This window comes from Pseudochaenichthys georgianus, chromosome 3 (assembly GCF_902827115.2).
Source record: "Pseudochaenichthys georgianus chromosome 3, fPseGeo1.2, whole genome shotgun sequence".
Classification (NCBI taxonomy): Eukaryota; Metazoa; Chordata; class Actinopteri; order Perciformes; family Channichthyidae; genus Pseudochaenichthys; species Pseudochaenichthys georgianus.
The window spans coordinates 51,082,525-51,096,972 of record NC_047505.1 but is presented as its reverse complement, the minus strand read 5'-3'; the positions used below and the strand labels follow the sequence as shown (position 1 = coordinate 51,096,972).

General features: G+C 41.5%; 1 pseudogene; it reads left to right on the top strand.

Annotated features, from left to right (window-relative positions):
* The window catches only part of LOC117442777 (uncharacterized), a 102,600-nt pseudogene that overhangs the window by 27,924 nt on the left and 60,228 nt on the right, over window positions 1-14,448 (top strand).

The window sequence follows — 14,448 nt, the reverse complement described above, 5'->3', positions numbered from 1 at the left end:
AGTAGCAGGTTAGTAACTCTTCAATATCAGAATCATATAGTCGATGAAGCATCAATAGAAATCATATATCAGGAATACATTGGATTGCACTTTACTGTATGGCCCATTCCTTTGGGACTTTGGGAACAAGAAGGTCGTCGGTTCAAGTCCCTGTCCGACCAAACAGACCGTGAATGGACCTGAAGCTTGCGATAAAAAAAAGATGATATTATCAACAGTTAAGATTACTTCTGTGTTTTTGTTCGGGAAAGATCGCCATTGTTTTTCAAGTAGCTGGTGGAGATGCTCATGATTATCAACGATGGATTTGTTCAGTGTGCTTCGGAGGTGTTGAGTACCTAAGTACATATACTTGAAGTACTGTATTTAAGTACACTTTTGAAGCACTTAATTGAGTATTTACACAAACTAGCTGCGCCTTTACCGGCTTTGATAACACTGTGATGCATCAATATTTAGTTGTCTATTCTGAAACGGACCAATCTGCACAATGACTACTTTAACTTTTGGTACTTTAATTGTATTTTGATGCTGATACTTTTGTACTTTTACTTGAGTAACATGTTGAATGTAGAACTTTTACTGTAACAGAGTATTCCTACACTCTGGTACTTCTACTTTTACCGAAGTGCAATATCTGATTTCTTCTACTTTTACTCAAGTACAAGATCTGAGTACTTCTACTTTTACTCAAGAACAAGATCTGAGTACTTCTACTTTTACTCAAGTACAAGATCTGAGTACTTCTACTTTTACTCAAGAACAAGATCTGAGTACTTCTACTTTTACTCAAGTACAAGATCTGAGTACTTTTACTTTTACTCAAGTACCAGATCTGAGTACTTCTACTTGTACTCAAGTACAAGATCTGAGTACTTCTACTTTTACTCAAGAACAAGATCTGAGTACTTCTACTTTTACTCAAGAACAAGATCTGAGTACTTCTACTTTTACTCAAGAACAAGATCTGAGTACTTCTACCTTTACTCAAGAACAAGATCTGAGTACTTCTACTTTTACTCAAGTACCATTTTTGAATGCAGTACTTTTACTTGTAACAGAGTATTCCTTCTACTTTTACTTCAGTACATAATATGAGTACTTCTTCCACCTCTCTTCTCCACCACAACTCCTAAAGTGTAGCATCGTGCAGCCTGTAAAGAGCTCTGACCTCAAAGACTAGAAGATGCGTCCAACGTCTTGCTGAAGGATCTCCTCTTCCTCTCCTCTTCCTCTCCTCTTCCTCTCCTCTTCCTCTCCCCTTCCTCTCCTCTTCCTCTCCTCTTTCTTATAGCTTTAGTTTTGGTCCGTTGTCTTTATGCACGCTCATACCTGTAATCCTGCACCACGTCAACATCTTATTGTGTACAGAGAAGTTTGCCTGCAGCTATTACACTTCCTGTTTTCAGAGTTTCAAAGGAACCCACCCGAGGCGGGAAAGTCTAGGTAAATATAATACAATATAGCTGTGGGAGGCTGAGAGTCACATGGAGCAAAGATAATAAAGAATACATTGCTCAGAGCTTCCCCTCGGCCCAGCGCAGCTTAGACAGATGGCCATATAATCACTATTTTGACAGATTCCAACTGATTGAACCTTCCAAAATCATCGCGAATATGACTTTCATAATCCCTTTTTTATATAAAACAACAACAACTCCATATTGGATTCCCCATATGCACTTTCTTTTGATAATATGGATGTGTTGCTGTTTGCGTTCTGTGCATGAGCAAACTATATTTTTTCATTGTTGCCCATCATTTAAAGGGGACCTATCAAGCAAAATGCACTTTGTGATGTCTTTTATACATCAACATGTGTCCCCGGTGTGTCGGGGAACTCACGCAGCGTCAGAAAGTAAAACCCTCTTTCTTTTCCTCCGTGACCAAAATCTCTAAAAACGGGGAACAACGGAGCTGATCCAGATGTGCGTCCGATATGACGTAACATCTGAAATGTGGACCCACGGCCCAATCAGAAAGTTGCTATCAGAAACAACGCCTGACTGTTTTCGACGTAATATGATCGGTGTTTACATTAGCATCGCTAACACTCAGAGCTAACCTGCACTGGAGAACAGTCCCCGTACTATACCGTACTAAGCCGAGCGAGGCCCTGCAGTGAAAATGCGCCATAACACACACACACACACACACACACACACACCGTTGGCCATCGGGAGCAACGACAGTGTGTATTCTTAAAAACGTAGTTGTGCAGCTAGGTCTACGTGGACAACAGATGCATGAAAGAAAACGTCATGTTTTTATTTATTTTTCAACATTTGTTATTTATTTTTATTATTATTATTATTTTGTGTTGTTTTTAATTATTGTTTTATGAAGAAAAAAAAGCCATTCTTCTAATTACTCTGGAACTCACTACATGTTGTTTCTGTTTCGCTTTGCACCTGCATGAATCCAAACAAAAATAATCATTTATTATCACTATTTCTGAAAGGTTGGAAACACATGATGTCCGTCAGTGGGTGTTTCCATGACTACTTCAATGTTAATATATCATCTTATCTTATAGGTGGCTGTTTGTGTTCCTTATTGAATGTGATATGTCCCGTCAGTGTCAGCTTCCTGTTGGACATATTGATTATTGATTGTTGGTGCTTCGGATGTGTGAGGAGCGAAGGCAGCTCCATCTTCATGAGCTCCTCTCAGCTGTTTACTCACTCCCCACTTCCACACTTTAACACAATCAATACTCCTCACACTGTGCACACACACACACACACACACACACACACACACATGCTGGGGCTTAAAATAACAGAGTGGGAGCGTCGCCTCCTATAACTGATTTATTTATAGGTACTTTACGTGCTCAGAGACCTGCTTGTTATATTTAAAAAGAAACACAGCACACACACACACACAAAACAAGGAAACATGTTAAGATGGCCGCACAGGGAGAGGAAGAAGTGGGAAGGAGTCCATTGATAAAAAAGTATATCAAATTAAATCCCCATGAAATGATGAATGGTATGATCCACCACACACACACACACACACACACACACACACACACACACTGATTACATCCCCAGCAGTGGTATCACACAGCAACTGTTGCTATGCAACGGGAACATGTTTCCTCGGTGTGTACACAGTGATAATGCAGCTTTTACCAGAAAAGCTTAGCACAGTGTGTGTGTGTGTGTGTGTGTGTGTGTGTGTGTGTGTGTGTGTGTGTGTGTGTGTGTGTGTGTGTGTGTGTGTGTGTGTGTGTGTGTGTGTGTTAGCAAACTGTAAAGCTTTGTATTGTTAATAATATTTGTGTGCGCTTCTGAAGATGGAATATTTGTATTTGATGCTTATCGTAGTTCCCAGAAGAGTGCCTCTCTAGTCCCACTGAGGTAGTGAACATGTGTCCTTGTACATTTAGATTCGACTACATTTACTTTATTGATCCTAAATTGGGAAATGGTGTTGCTGCTGCTGCGTGTTCAAAAGGCATTGCACATGGAACGGTCCAAATCTGTTCCATTATTAGAAAGGCTGCAAATACAAAAACACAAACGTGCCAAAGCACCCGCTGATCAAAGCACATGCGCAGCGTTTAGGAACCCTTTACCAACTGGAGGACCGATACTGGCCGTAGCAGACATTCCTCTGTTTGGATGTGTGCTAGTTGGGTTTACATAATGAAGTATCCATTGGTTTCCTCTGTGCTGCAGCAGAGGCGTGTCTCTTTCCTGCGCTGCCATTGGCTCACTCCTCTGACGCGTTGCAATACATTTTCTGACACTTTTATCCAAGGCTATATGTGACAATAAGAGCATTCAACGATCAAGAAACTATACAAGCAAGAATCCTGCAGGTGCTTTCGTTTAAATGAGCCAAACCATTGTAATTGCTATTTTTTATATATTTTTCTTTATTTATTATTTTCTTTATTTAATTAAAAATTGTAACTATTTTTAAAAAAAATCTTTAATTGTGTCCAAGGTGCTGTGGAAACACGTGTTGATCCCCTTAGTGCAGTGTGTGTGTGTGTGTGTGTGTGTGTGTGTGTGTGTGTGTGTGTGTGTGTGTGTGTGTGTGTGTGTGTGTGTGTGTGTGTGTGTGTGTCTGGGCTGTGAGTGTTACACTATAGAGCCTGCAGTGTCACTGTCTGAGTTTATTCCAAGAGAAAGACTTGACGGACCGTGTGTGTGTGTGTGTGTGTGTGTGTGTGTGTGTGTGTGTGTGTGTGTGTGTGTGTGTGTGTGTGTGTGTGTGTGTGTGTGTGTGTGTGTGTGTGTGTGTGTGTGTGTGTGTGTGTGTGTGTGTGTGTGTGTGTTAGCGAGGCTTGCTAATGTAAACAAAGACGAGATTACGTCCAACACACGTCAGGCATTGTTTCTGACAGCAACATTCTGTGGGTCCACCATCCGAAATTACATCCTATCGGCCGCAAATCTGTATCCGCTCGTTGTACCCCGTTTTTAAAAGATGTGGGTACGGAGGAAAAGAGAAAGGGTTTTATTTTCTGACGCTGCGTGAGTTCCCCGACACACCGGGGACACATTGATGTATAAAAGACATCACAAAGTGCATGTTGCATGATGGGTCCCCTTTAAGCCCCTGTCACACTGTCCCGAAGTTGACACCCGATGGACACACGAATATGGAATTGTGAATTTCGCACGAAGATGGCCCCGAACCACACGAAGGCAACATTTACATTACATTGAAGAAATACAACTGCAATGAAAGTACCAAAAACAATTATGTTACAGTACTATGATACTGTACTGATATCTTCAGACTTTGTTCTCTACTTTATCCGTCTTTATATGTAGAAGATATTACGTTTTCTCCGTAATGTTGTTTCCATAACAACAACAACTTCCTGTCAACTGTCCTTCAAAATAATATATTATATCCTTTTTAGTTTCACAGAACACAAATTGGGTTATTTACATAATATGTTTACATGATTTTGTTGTGCAATAAAACAACCCGATGGACACACGATAAAGGAAATTCAAATTCGGCTGTGATCGTAGCAACATCGGGCCGTTCGTGAGGGCATCTCAAGCCATCGTATGACCGCTGGCGGAGTTTCTCAGGCTCCGGCAGCAACTTCGTGAGCGGGGGCAAAATCTTTGGCATGCCAACAAATAGCCGAAGGACCTTGCGAAGGTTCATTTTCGTGTTGAATTTGTGTGTCAATTTTGCCCTTCGTAAGGCCATCGTGAGGGCATCGTGTTATCATCGGTGCCATCGGGCATTCGCCCCGATCAGAGTGAGGGCGAATGCACCGATGGTAACACGAAGATGACACGACTTGACAAGATGCCCTCACGAGTGCCTTACGAAGTTGCCGCTCACGAAGTTGCTGCCGGAGCCTGAGAAACTCCACCGGTGGTCATACGATGGCTTAGATGCCCTCACGAACGGCCCGATGTTGCTACGATCACAGCCGAATTTGAACATTTCCTTTATCGTGTCCATCGGGTGTCAATTTCGGGCCAGTGTGACAGGGGCTTTAAGGAACAGGGAGGGACATTATTCATTATTTCTCTCTGTCTGTATTTCTATCACTGAGACGAGCTGACCCCTCCCTGCTCCGACAGCTGGATTAGCAGCGTGTGTTCAGATTATAATTGGTTAATTAGATTACAGCAGAGAGTTGGGATGTAGATCGGAGTAGATTGGATTTGATGAGATGGATTCAGGGCGTGTTGGCTGAATGTGCCGGATGATGCTCAATGCTGTGGAACTATTGTAATGGTTATCATAACGGTAATGGCTTCTGACTGAAGGGCGGCCTTTGTTTCATTAAGTTACCACATTGAAAGACACTTAAAAAAACAACCACAGATGAGAAATAAATAACACATGAAATATGTAATTATAATTTAAATCATAATAAAACATTTTCCTAATATAAATACTAAAATATTTTTTTTTTTAAAGTATTACATATAAAATACAAATACTCATTATTAATGTGATAATTTAAAAAGAAATATTTTAAAATTAAAACTAATAAGAAAATAAAAAATGTCACACAATTTATAATAATAATAATATAAACAACAATAAATAAATACAAAAATAATACAAAAAGAATAAGAAAATTAAATACAATTTAAAATATATATGAAATAATAATAAAAACAAATATAATATTACATAGTGTACTGGAGCCTATTTCTTTGTGTTTTTGCATCAGCGTGTGTGCGTGTGCGTGTGCGTGTGTGTGTGGTGTGTGGTGTGTGTGTGTGTGTGGTGTGTGTGTGTGTGTGTGTGTGTGTGTGTGTGTGTGTGTGTGTGTGTGTTATTGACTAAACTGTAAATGTTCAGCCATAAAGCTGCTTGTTCAAAGCTGTTTTTTATTGTTGTTATTGGGCCGTTGTGTGCATTCATTCATAAACCACACACACACACACACACACACACACACACACACACACACACACACACACATATAACTTGTGTGTCACATACGTCACACCAGCAGAAATAACTGAAAGATAATCAATACCTCTATTCGTCTGCATGTAACTGACCTCTAGTGCATGTATTTCTCTCTGTTACTTTCATACAGGAATAATTTACGTCTTATTTTTTAAATCTGCATTCCACATTATTACTGGCTGAACACACATTTGAAAGCCTCTGAAATGCAGCATAAACATCCAGGAAAAGTATTTAAAAGCAAAGAAGTGTGAACTGTAAAGTCTTGTTGTGTATTTAATAACACGTTGTGCTGTAAGACTTGGATGTCATAGAGAGAGTTACTAAATGTCTGCCATTGTTAAACTATAGGCCTGTGGCACATGTTATTGATTGATTTTAGCCTTTGCAGACCATTCACATGCACACACACATTTATAACACACTACAGGAAAGACACAACCCCACAAAAAGCAGAATAGAGCCTTTTTAATATAATTTCTGCAGAAGGAAACATTCATGAGTTCACTTGAGTGTCCTTCAAGAGTACTTACATAGAAGGGTGAAAAGACCGTGAAGGTTACATAAGGCTACTTCTATAGTGCAGCAGTGTGTGTGTGTGTGTGTGTGTGTGTGTGTGTGTGTGTGTGTGTGTGTGTGTGTGTGTGTGTGTGTGTGTGTGTGTGTGTGTGTGTGTGTGTGTGTGTGTGTGTGTGTGTGTGTGTGTGTGTGTGTGTGTGTGTGTGTGTGTGTGTGTGTGTGTGTGTGTGTGTGTGTGTGTGTGTGTGTGTGTGTGTGCGTGCGTGTGTGTGTGTGATGAAGGGAACATGAGGCCACACTCAAACAGCTGTCGGAGCATTTCCCTTTCATTACCAAAGAGTTTGTTCAAATTAAACCGGTTTCTCTTTCTCTCTCTCTGTCTTCATCCCGTCCCCGTCTTCCTCATCCTCCTCTCTATTCATCTCTCTCTCTTTCATTTTGCTCGATAAGCCGGCCACTCCACTATTTATCTGAGAGAGAGAGGAGAGTAGCGGTCATATTGAATTAGACCGGCCGTAATGAGATTAAAAACCTGCCATGTGGGCATGCAGGAGAAAAAGATGAAGTGTGTGTGTGATTATTTGCACAACCTGAGTAGTGTGGGTACCAGTAGTTCATCGAGTGGTGCCGGTATGAGTCCTACATCCCTGAAGTGAGTCAGTATTTTAGCACTTCCTGTCCCCTGGTCTGAACTCTGGAAGTCTATGGTATCCTGTTACATAAAATATGTCAGTAAATACCCCACTGGTAAAGTGAAAAATTGCGGTTGATAAAATGTTTCTTAATGAGACGACTAAACGGCATCACGCCCAACATTAGTCACCTTTAGCTTAGCGGTGGTGACGTGAAGTCATGTGACCGTGCTGTAGTTCCTTTATAGCCCACCATTAGCTACCTTTAGCTTAGCGGTGGTGACGTGAAGTCATGTGACCGTGCTGTAGTTCCTTCATAGCCCAACGTTAGCCACCTTTAGCTTAGCGGTGGTGACGTGAAGTCATGTGACCGTGCTGTAGTTCCTTCATAGCCCAACGTTAGCCGCCTTTAGCTTAGCAGTGGTGACGTGAAGTCATGTGACCGTGCTGTAGTTCCTTCATAGCCCAACGTTAGCCACCTTTAGCTTAGCGGTGGTGAAGTGAAGTCATGTGACCGGGCTGTAGTTCCTTTATAGCCCAACATTAGCCTCCTTTAGCTTAGCGGTGGTGACGTGAAGTCATGTGACCGTGCTGTAGTTCCTTTATAGCCCACCATTAGCTACCTTTAGCTTAGCGGTGGTGACGTGAAGTCATGTGACCGTGCTGTAGTTCCTTCATAGCCCAACGTTAGCCGCCTTTAGCTTAGCAGTGGTGACGTGAAGTCATGTGACCGTGCTGTAGTTCCTTCATAGCCCAACGTTAGCCACCTTTAGCTTAGCGGTGGTGAAGTGAAGTCATGTGACCGGGCTGTAGTTCCTTCATAGCCCAACATTAGCCTCCTTTAGCTTAGCGGTGGTGACGTGAAGTCATGTGACCGTGCTGTAGTTCCTTCATAGCCCAACGTTAGCCACCTTTAGCTTAGCGGTGGAGACGTGAAGTCATGTGACCGTGCTGTAGTTCCTTCATAGCCCAACGTTAGCCACCTTTAGCTTAGCGGTGGTGACGTGAAGTCATGTGACCGTGCTGTAGTTCCTTCATAGCTCAACGTTAGCCGCCTTTATCTTAGCAGTGGTGACGTGAAGTCATGTGACCGTGCTGTAGTTCCTTCATAGCCCAACGTTAGCCACCTTTAGCTTAGCGGTGGTGAAGTGAAGTCATGTGACCGGGCTGTAGTTCCTTTATAGCCCAACATTAGCCTCCTTTAGCTTAGCGGTGGTGACGTGAAGTCATGTGACCGTGCTTTAGTTCCTTTATAGCCCAAAATTAGCCTCTTTTAGCTTAGCGGTGGTGACGTGAAGTCATGTGACCGTGCTGTAGTTCCTTTATAGCCCAATATTAGCCTCCTTTAGCTTAGCGGTGGTGACGTGAAGTCATGTGACCGTGCTGTAGTTCCTTTATAGCCCAAATTAGCCTCCTTTAGCTTAGCGGTGGTGACGTGAAGTCATGTGACCGTGCTGTAGTTCCTTTATAGCCCAATATTAGCCTCCTTTAGCTTAGCGGTGGTGACGTGAAGTCATGTGACCGTGCTGTAGTTCCTTTATAGCCCAACATTAGCCTCCTTTAGCTTAGCGGTGGTGACGTGAAGTCATATGACCGTGCTGTAGTTCCTTTATAGCCCAATATTAGCCTCCTTTAGCTTAGCGGTGGTGACGTGAAGTCATGTGACCGTGCTGTAGTTCCTTTATAGCCCAATATTAGCCTCCTTTAGCTTAGCGGTGGTGACGTGAAGTCATGTGACCGTGCTGTAGTTCCTTTATAGCCCAAAATTAGCCTCCTTTAGCTTAGCGGTGGTGATGTGAAGTCATGTGACCGTGCTGTAGTTCCTTTATAGCCCAACATTAGCCTCCTTTAGCTTAGCGGTGGTGACGTGAAGTCATGTGACCGTGCTGTAGATGCCTTCAGGGTCGTCCTACAAAAATCCGTCATCCCTGCGTAACAGAGTTATAACGGTTGTTGCCGAGGGGACACTACACCGGGGTTACACCTGCACCACTCTAATCTGTATGTATAGTCCACTGTTTCCTTTAATCAGAACTCCTGCAGCACAGTTTGTTTTTGGCCTCACACCAACGTGTCCTTTGAAGACTGAAAGCAGCGCAGCAACATGAATATTGCACTTATGAAGATTGGCAGGAGAACAGGAAGAAACACTACAACACCTCCACATTTACATATCTGTGGTCAGTTTTAATATGGCAGCCTTCTCCCTGAAGTCTGCTTACTGCTACGAGGATGAATCAAAAGCAAATACACAACTTTTACCTTTAGGGAGGGAAAACCTTTTCATTACAATCCTACTAAAGTGCAGTCCAACCATCACTCTGGAACACTACTCTTCTATTGGCTTGTGCTTTTAAAATCACATTTAAAAAGCTGGACAATACTGGGCTCTTTAGGAAGGAGCATTTCCATTGATGAGCATAGAAACTTCAATATAAAAGCATATCCTAAAGATTAGGGATGGGTACCGAGCCCCGGTATTAAACAGGCCCCGGGGCTGAATTATTAAAGACCGTGGTACCGTTAAGCTCTGACGTTATCAGTCTTTTTATCGGTACTGGAGACAATCTAAAAAATATGTCATATCTGTATATGCAGTTTTAGTGTCGCCAACTCCGTTTCTAATATCCAAAAAGACTGCAAAATGCGTCTATGATTATTTTTAGTATTTTCGATCTTTCCAATCCAGACGAGAGATCTCTCTCTCCTCCGCCTGCTTGCGAGGGGGCGGGGCAGTTTACCCACACACAGTGCTACATGCAGCAACACACACACGGAGGAGATGGTGGAGAGAACTCGCTTCAAGGCGTGTTAAACTTTACCCGTCTTGATGTGGACAATGCTCGTTGCCAAAAGTGCAATAAGAGTTTAGCATGTAAGGGCGGTAACACGAGCAATTTGTCTAAACATTTAGCAAAAGTGCTCCACATCCAGACGGAGGAATGCACCGGGTTCGACTGTCTTTCTAGCAGCTCTGTAGCCTCGTCCACGAGTAACGTTTCCACGTCAGGTGTTATGTATGCTAGCAGCAACACACCGAGTTAACTACATTATTCAAACATGGGTTAATGATTAGAGGAAACTGAGTTATTTAGTTTGTTAAAGTTTCAGGTATTCTGTTTACAGTTCTGTCTTCACATTATTTAATACCATTTGTTAAAACATTGTTGTTTCTTTTGATGTGAAATATTATCTATTTAATTAAATAAAAAGCAATGTTAGTTTTGTTCACAATTTGTTTAGTTAGCTTACCTTATTTTTTTCTCCAAAACAACCGAGAAAAATATACCGTTAAAAGACCGGATCGATAAGCGGTATCGATAAAAGTAGTAGTAGGCGTTAAAACCTTAGCGATACCCATCCCTACTACAGATAATGATATGTATCGATGTTTTTTTTACTTTGCATGAATAACATTGGATTGTTGATGTAATTACATTCGGTACATCCACCTTGATATAGTTCACAGCACCACTAATTAACCAGGTGTATTAAAGGTATGAGAGTGGGTGAGCTGTCAATCAAACAGGGTACACGCCCACACACACCTGAAGAGGTCCGATCTGACAAAATAAGAGTGCAGTGTGGGAGAGCAGCTCACCACAGTCTCAGTTATAGTTACAACGTGTTCAAAACATGGATATTATTAGTTTATCTAGACTTTTCCTCAGATTAAAGCACCGGTTGGGCACCCCTGCTTTAGCCCAAAGACAGTCCATTAACATCAGTAATGGAAGAAGTATTTGGCAGTGGCGAACCGTGTCTATCACAATATTAGATTCATATTAACCCTAGAACTGCAGACAATATAGCTAGGACTCAAAAAGTCTGTTCAAAAAGGCAGAACTCCAGGTAAGAAAATCATACACAGGGATGCAAACACACGTATGGTGAAAAAAGAGAGAACTATTCGAAGCAGAAAAAAACAGCGTCAAATATACCATCTGACAAAGGCCTGCGCTATAATGCTTCAATTAACTGGATACTCTTTATAATATACTCAGATCAATAGGAGACAGAGATGTTAAGTTATAAATCAAGGGTTTGTATTATTATTTACAGCAGGGGAGGGGAACCTTTTTCCTTTCAATTTTTACAACATCTTCTGAGGGCCGTACAAATGATTGAACTCAACCTCTGCTTAAAAAAAAACTAAAATCACAGCCCATTCATTTGGCCTTTCTTTCATGCTGTGCAAAGAAAAAGCAACCTCTTAATCCAGATATCTTACCATGACTCGCACATGCAGGCACGTGCACGGTTGTGGCAGAACGATATGGACACAAGATGTGTGCAAATTTATTTAGTATCCTATCCATGTGAACATGATTTAAGTGGGGGGACCTAACCTCCTCTAGGGGGGCATGCTCCCCCGGGAATATTTTTTAAATATTGAAGTTAAAAGCATCTGGTGCACTTTGAGAGAAACATGAAAAGATCTATGGATACATCTCTCAATATGAAACAGAACTGTCAACAGATTCTTCTTTTTGGATATTTTACAAATCACTCCCCTTTTAAACTCTATTCTTGTTATTTTTAACAACTTTTTTGTTACTGTCATATAGTATTTTACCATCATCATATCAAGGTGTGCCTTAACCTCACTGAGCTGAGGTTATTTGAGCCTCTCAGGAGAGAGCTCTCTTCCACCTGTTGTAGAAAAGCTCTTTAAATTCGTTAGCATAGCTAGCTAACCAGATGCTAATAACAACAGATCGCCACTGTGCTTACTACTAAAGACACAGCCACGCAAACACTGCGGCATGTGTACCGCTCCTTATGGGTACTGCAATATTTGAAGAGCTGGAGCTCTCCGTCAGCACTCCTTTCAGACGAGACATATACCACGTGAAGACACGTTACGCTCGTGTTGTGTTCAATGAACCTGTCATTGGCCAGGAAAAACAGGTACTCGCTTGTTTAATTATTTTGCGGTCTAGATTTCTTCTTCTTTTTTGAAGTGAGAAGTTGTCCGTCATTCGGACTGACGGACGGACCCCCCCTCCCCCCAAAACGAAATCTCTTCGGTTCTCCACGAATTACACAAGTCACCAAAATCAGCGTTAAAAGAGCGGGAGACGCCGAAAAGCAACTAATTTGCATCACTGCATATATGGCATTTTCCATTACACATATTTAATTTAAATGTCTGTTAACACTAGAACCGCCGACAGCGTCAGCGCCTACATCAATATCATTTTCAAATCATTTAATTTGTTCCTCTTCATAATTTCCTTATAAACTAAGTAGGACAATTTAAAACTCACTTAATTGGGTTAATTTAGAAATTGCTTCAGTTTATAACAGATCAAAAAGTTCAGATTCAGCAATCAATTCTCTCACTCTCTCTCTCTCTCCCTCCCTCCCTCCCTCTCCCTTCCGACAGCCCGTCAGTATCAGGGTTAGTCAAAATGAATCCCTTGGCGGTTCTAGTGTTCATTTACCGTTTTGTCTTCTCTTTGCTTAATCGATTTGAAACCAACTCTAACGTAGCTTAAACTTAACGTTATCTTTCTAGCTAACACAACACATGCACGCACCTTTCTCTGTGGGTTTTTTGTAGTGACGAATGAAGTTGGATGTTGTGGTGGTCGTGTCACTGATCTTTATGCTGCAGACCCTGCATACCGCTGTTCTCCTCTTATTACCGTCATCGACAACATAATCCTTGAATCCAAACTTCACTATTTGTGGAGTAACGCTAGCCGCTGCCGTGTTAACTGACACTCCGGCCTTCTCGTGGGTTGCCAGGTTTGCGCGCATGGCGCTATAATCACGTTTTCCGAAAAAACTAAACGTAATATCTCACTACAAAAACAAACGCAAATATTTAATTTTAAACAGTCAAGTCCTTTAAAGTCATCTGTCTCAAGCTTAAGTCAAGTTTCAAGTCATGAATACTAAGTCAAGTCAAGTCTTTTATCAATGCAAGTCTCAAGTCCCCACCTCTGGTATTTGGATGCTTTACTTGTATTTACTGTATTGGTAAAAGTACCAACACATTCATGTTAAAATACTCCATTGCAAGTATAAGTAGTCATACAGCAGAAGAATGGCCTCCATGTGTGATATATTATTATGGCATTTTGTTATATATTGTTTCATAAAGTAGCATTTTACTGTAGTGGGAAAACACTGACTGACTTTTTGTCATTTGTCATGTACTTAGGGACATTTACAGTGTTATAGCAAAGTGTAGAAAGAGAAAGAGACGTAAAAACCAACAGACACGCTGTTAGATAAAAAGGCATTCACATAGTATCTAAAAAAATAAATAAAAACATTGACAGGAGTAAACGTTCAGGGAAATTAAGTAAGTGTATTATAAAATAAAATAAGTGTAACAATGCAGAATGAGGTGTGGTAGCGGCTAGATTACGGTAGTGAAATAAAATAATGTATTTACATAACATACAGATTCGTGTTGGAAATGTGAATATCTCTGGATGTCTTTGAGTATTTTCCTGACACTAATGGCTGCCGTGTTGTGTTGCAGGTGAACCAGGAGAACGTGGTGAAGGTGGGCCACAGACAGGTCGTCAACATGATCCGACACGGGACGAACCGGCTGCTCATCAAGGTGGTGACCGTCAGCCGGAACCTGGACCCCGACGACACGGCACGCAAGAAAGGTACAACAACACACTTAAGTCTCAGATATTAAAGGTCCCCTAATATGCAAAATCCTCTTCTCCATGTCTCTTCTACTTCAACATGTGTCCCCTCTTCTTCACGTCTCTTCTACATCAACATGTGTCCCCTCTTCTTCACGTCTCTTCTACATCAACATGTGTCCCCTCTTCTCCATGTCTCTTCTACATCAACATGTGTCCCCTCTTCTTCATGTCTCTACATCAACATGTGTCCCCTCTTC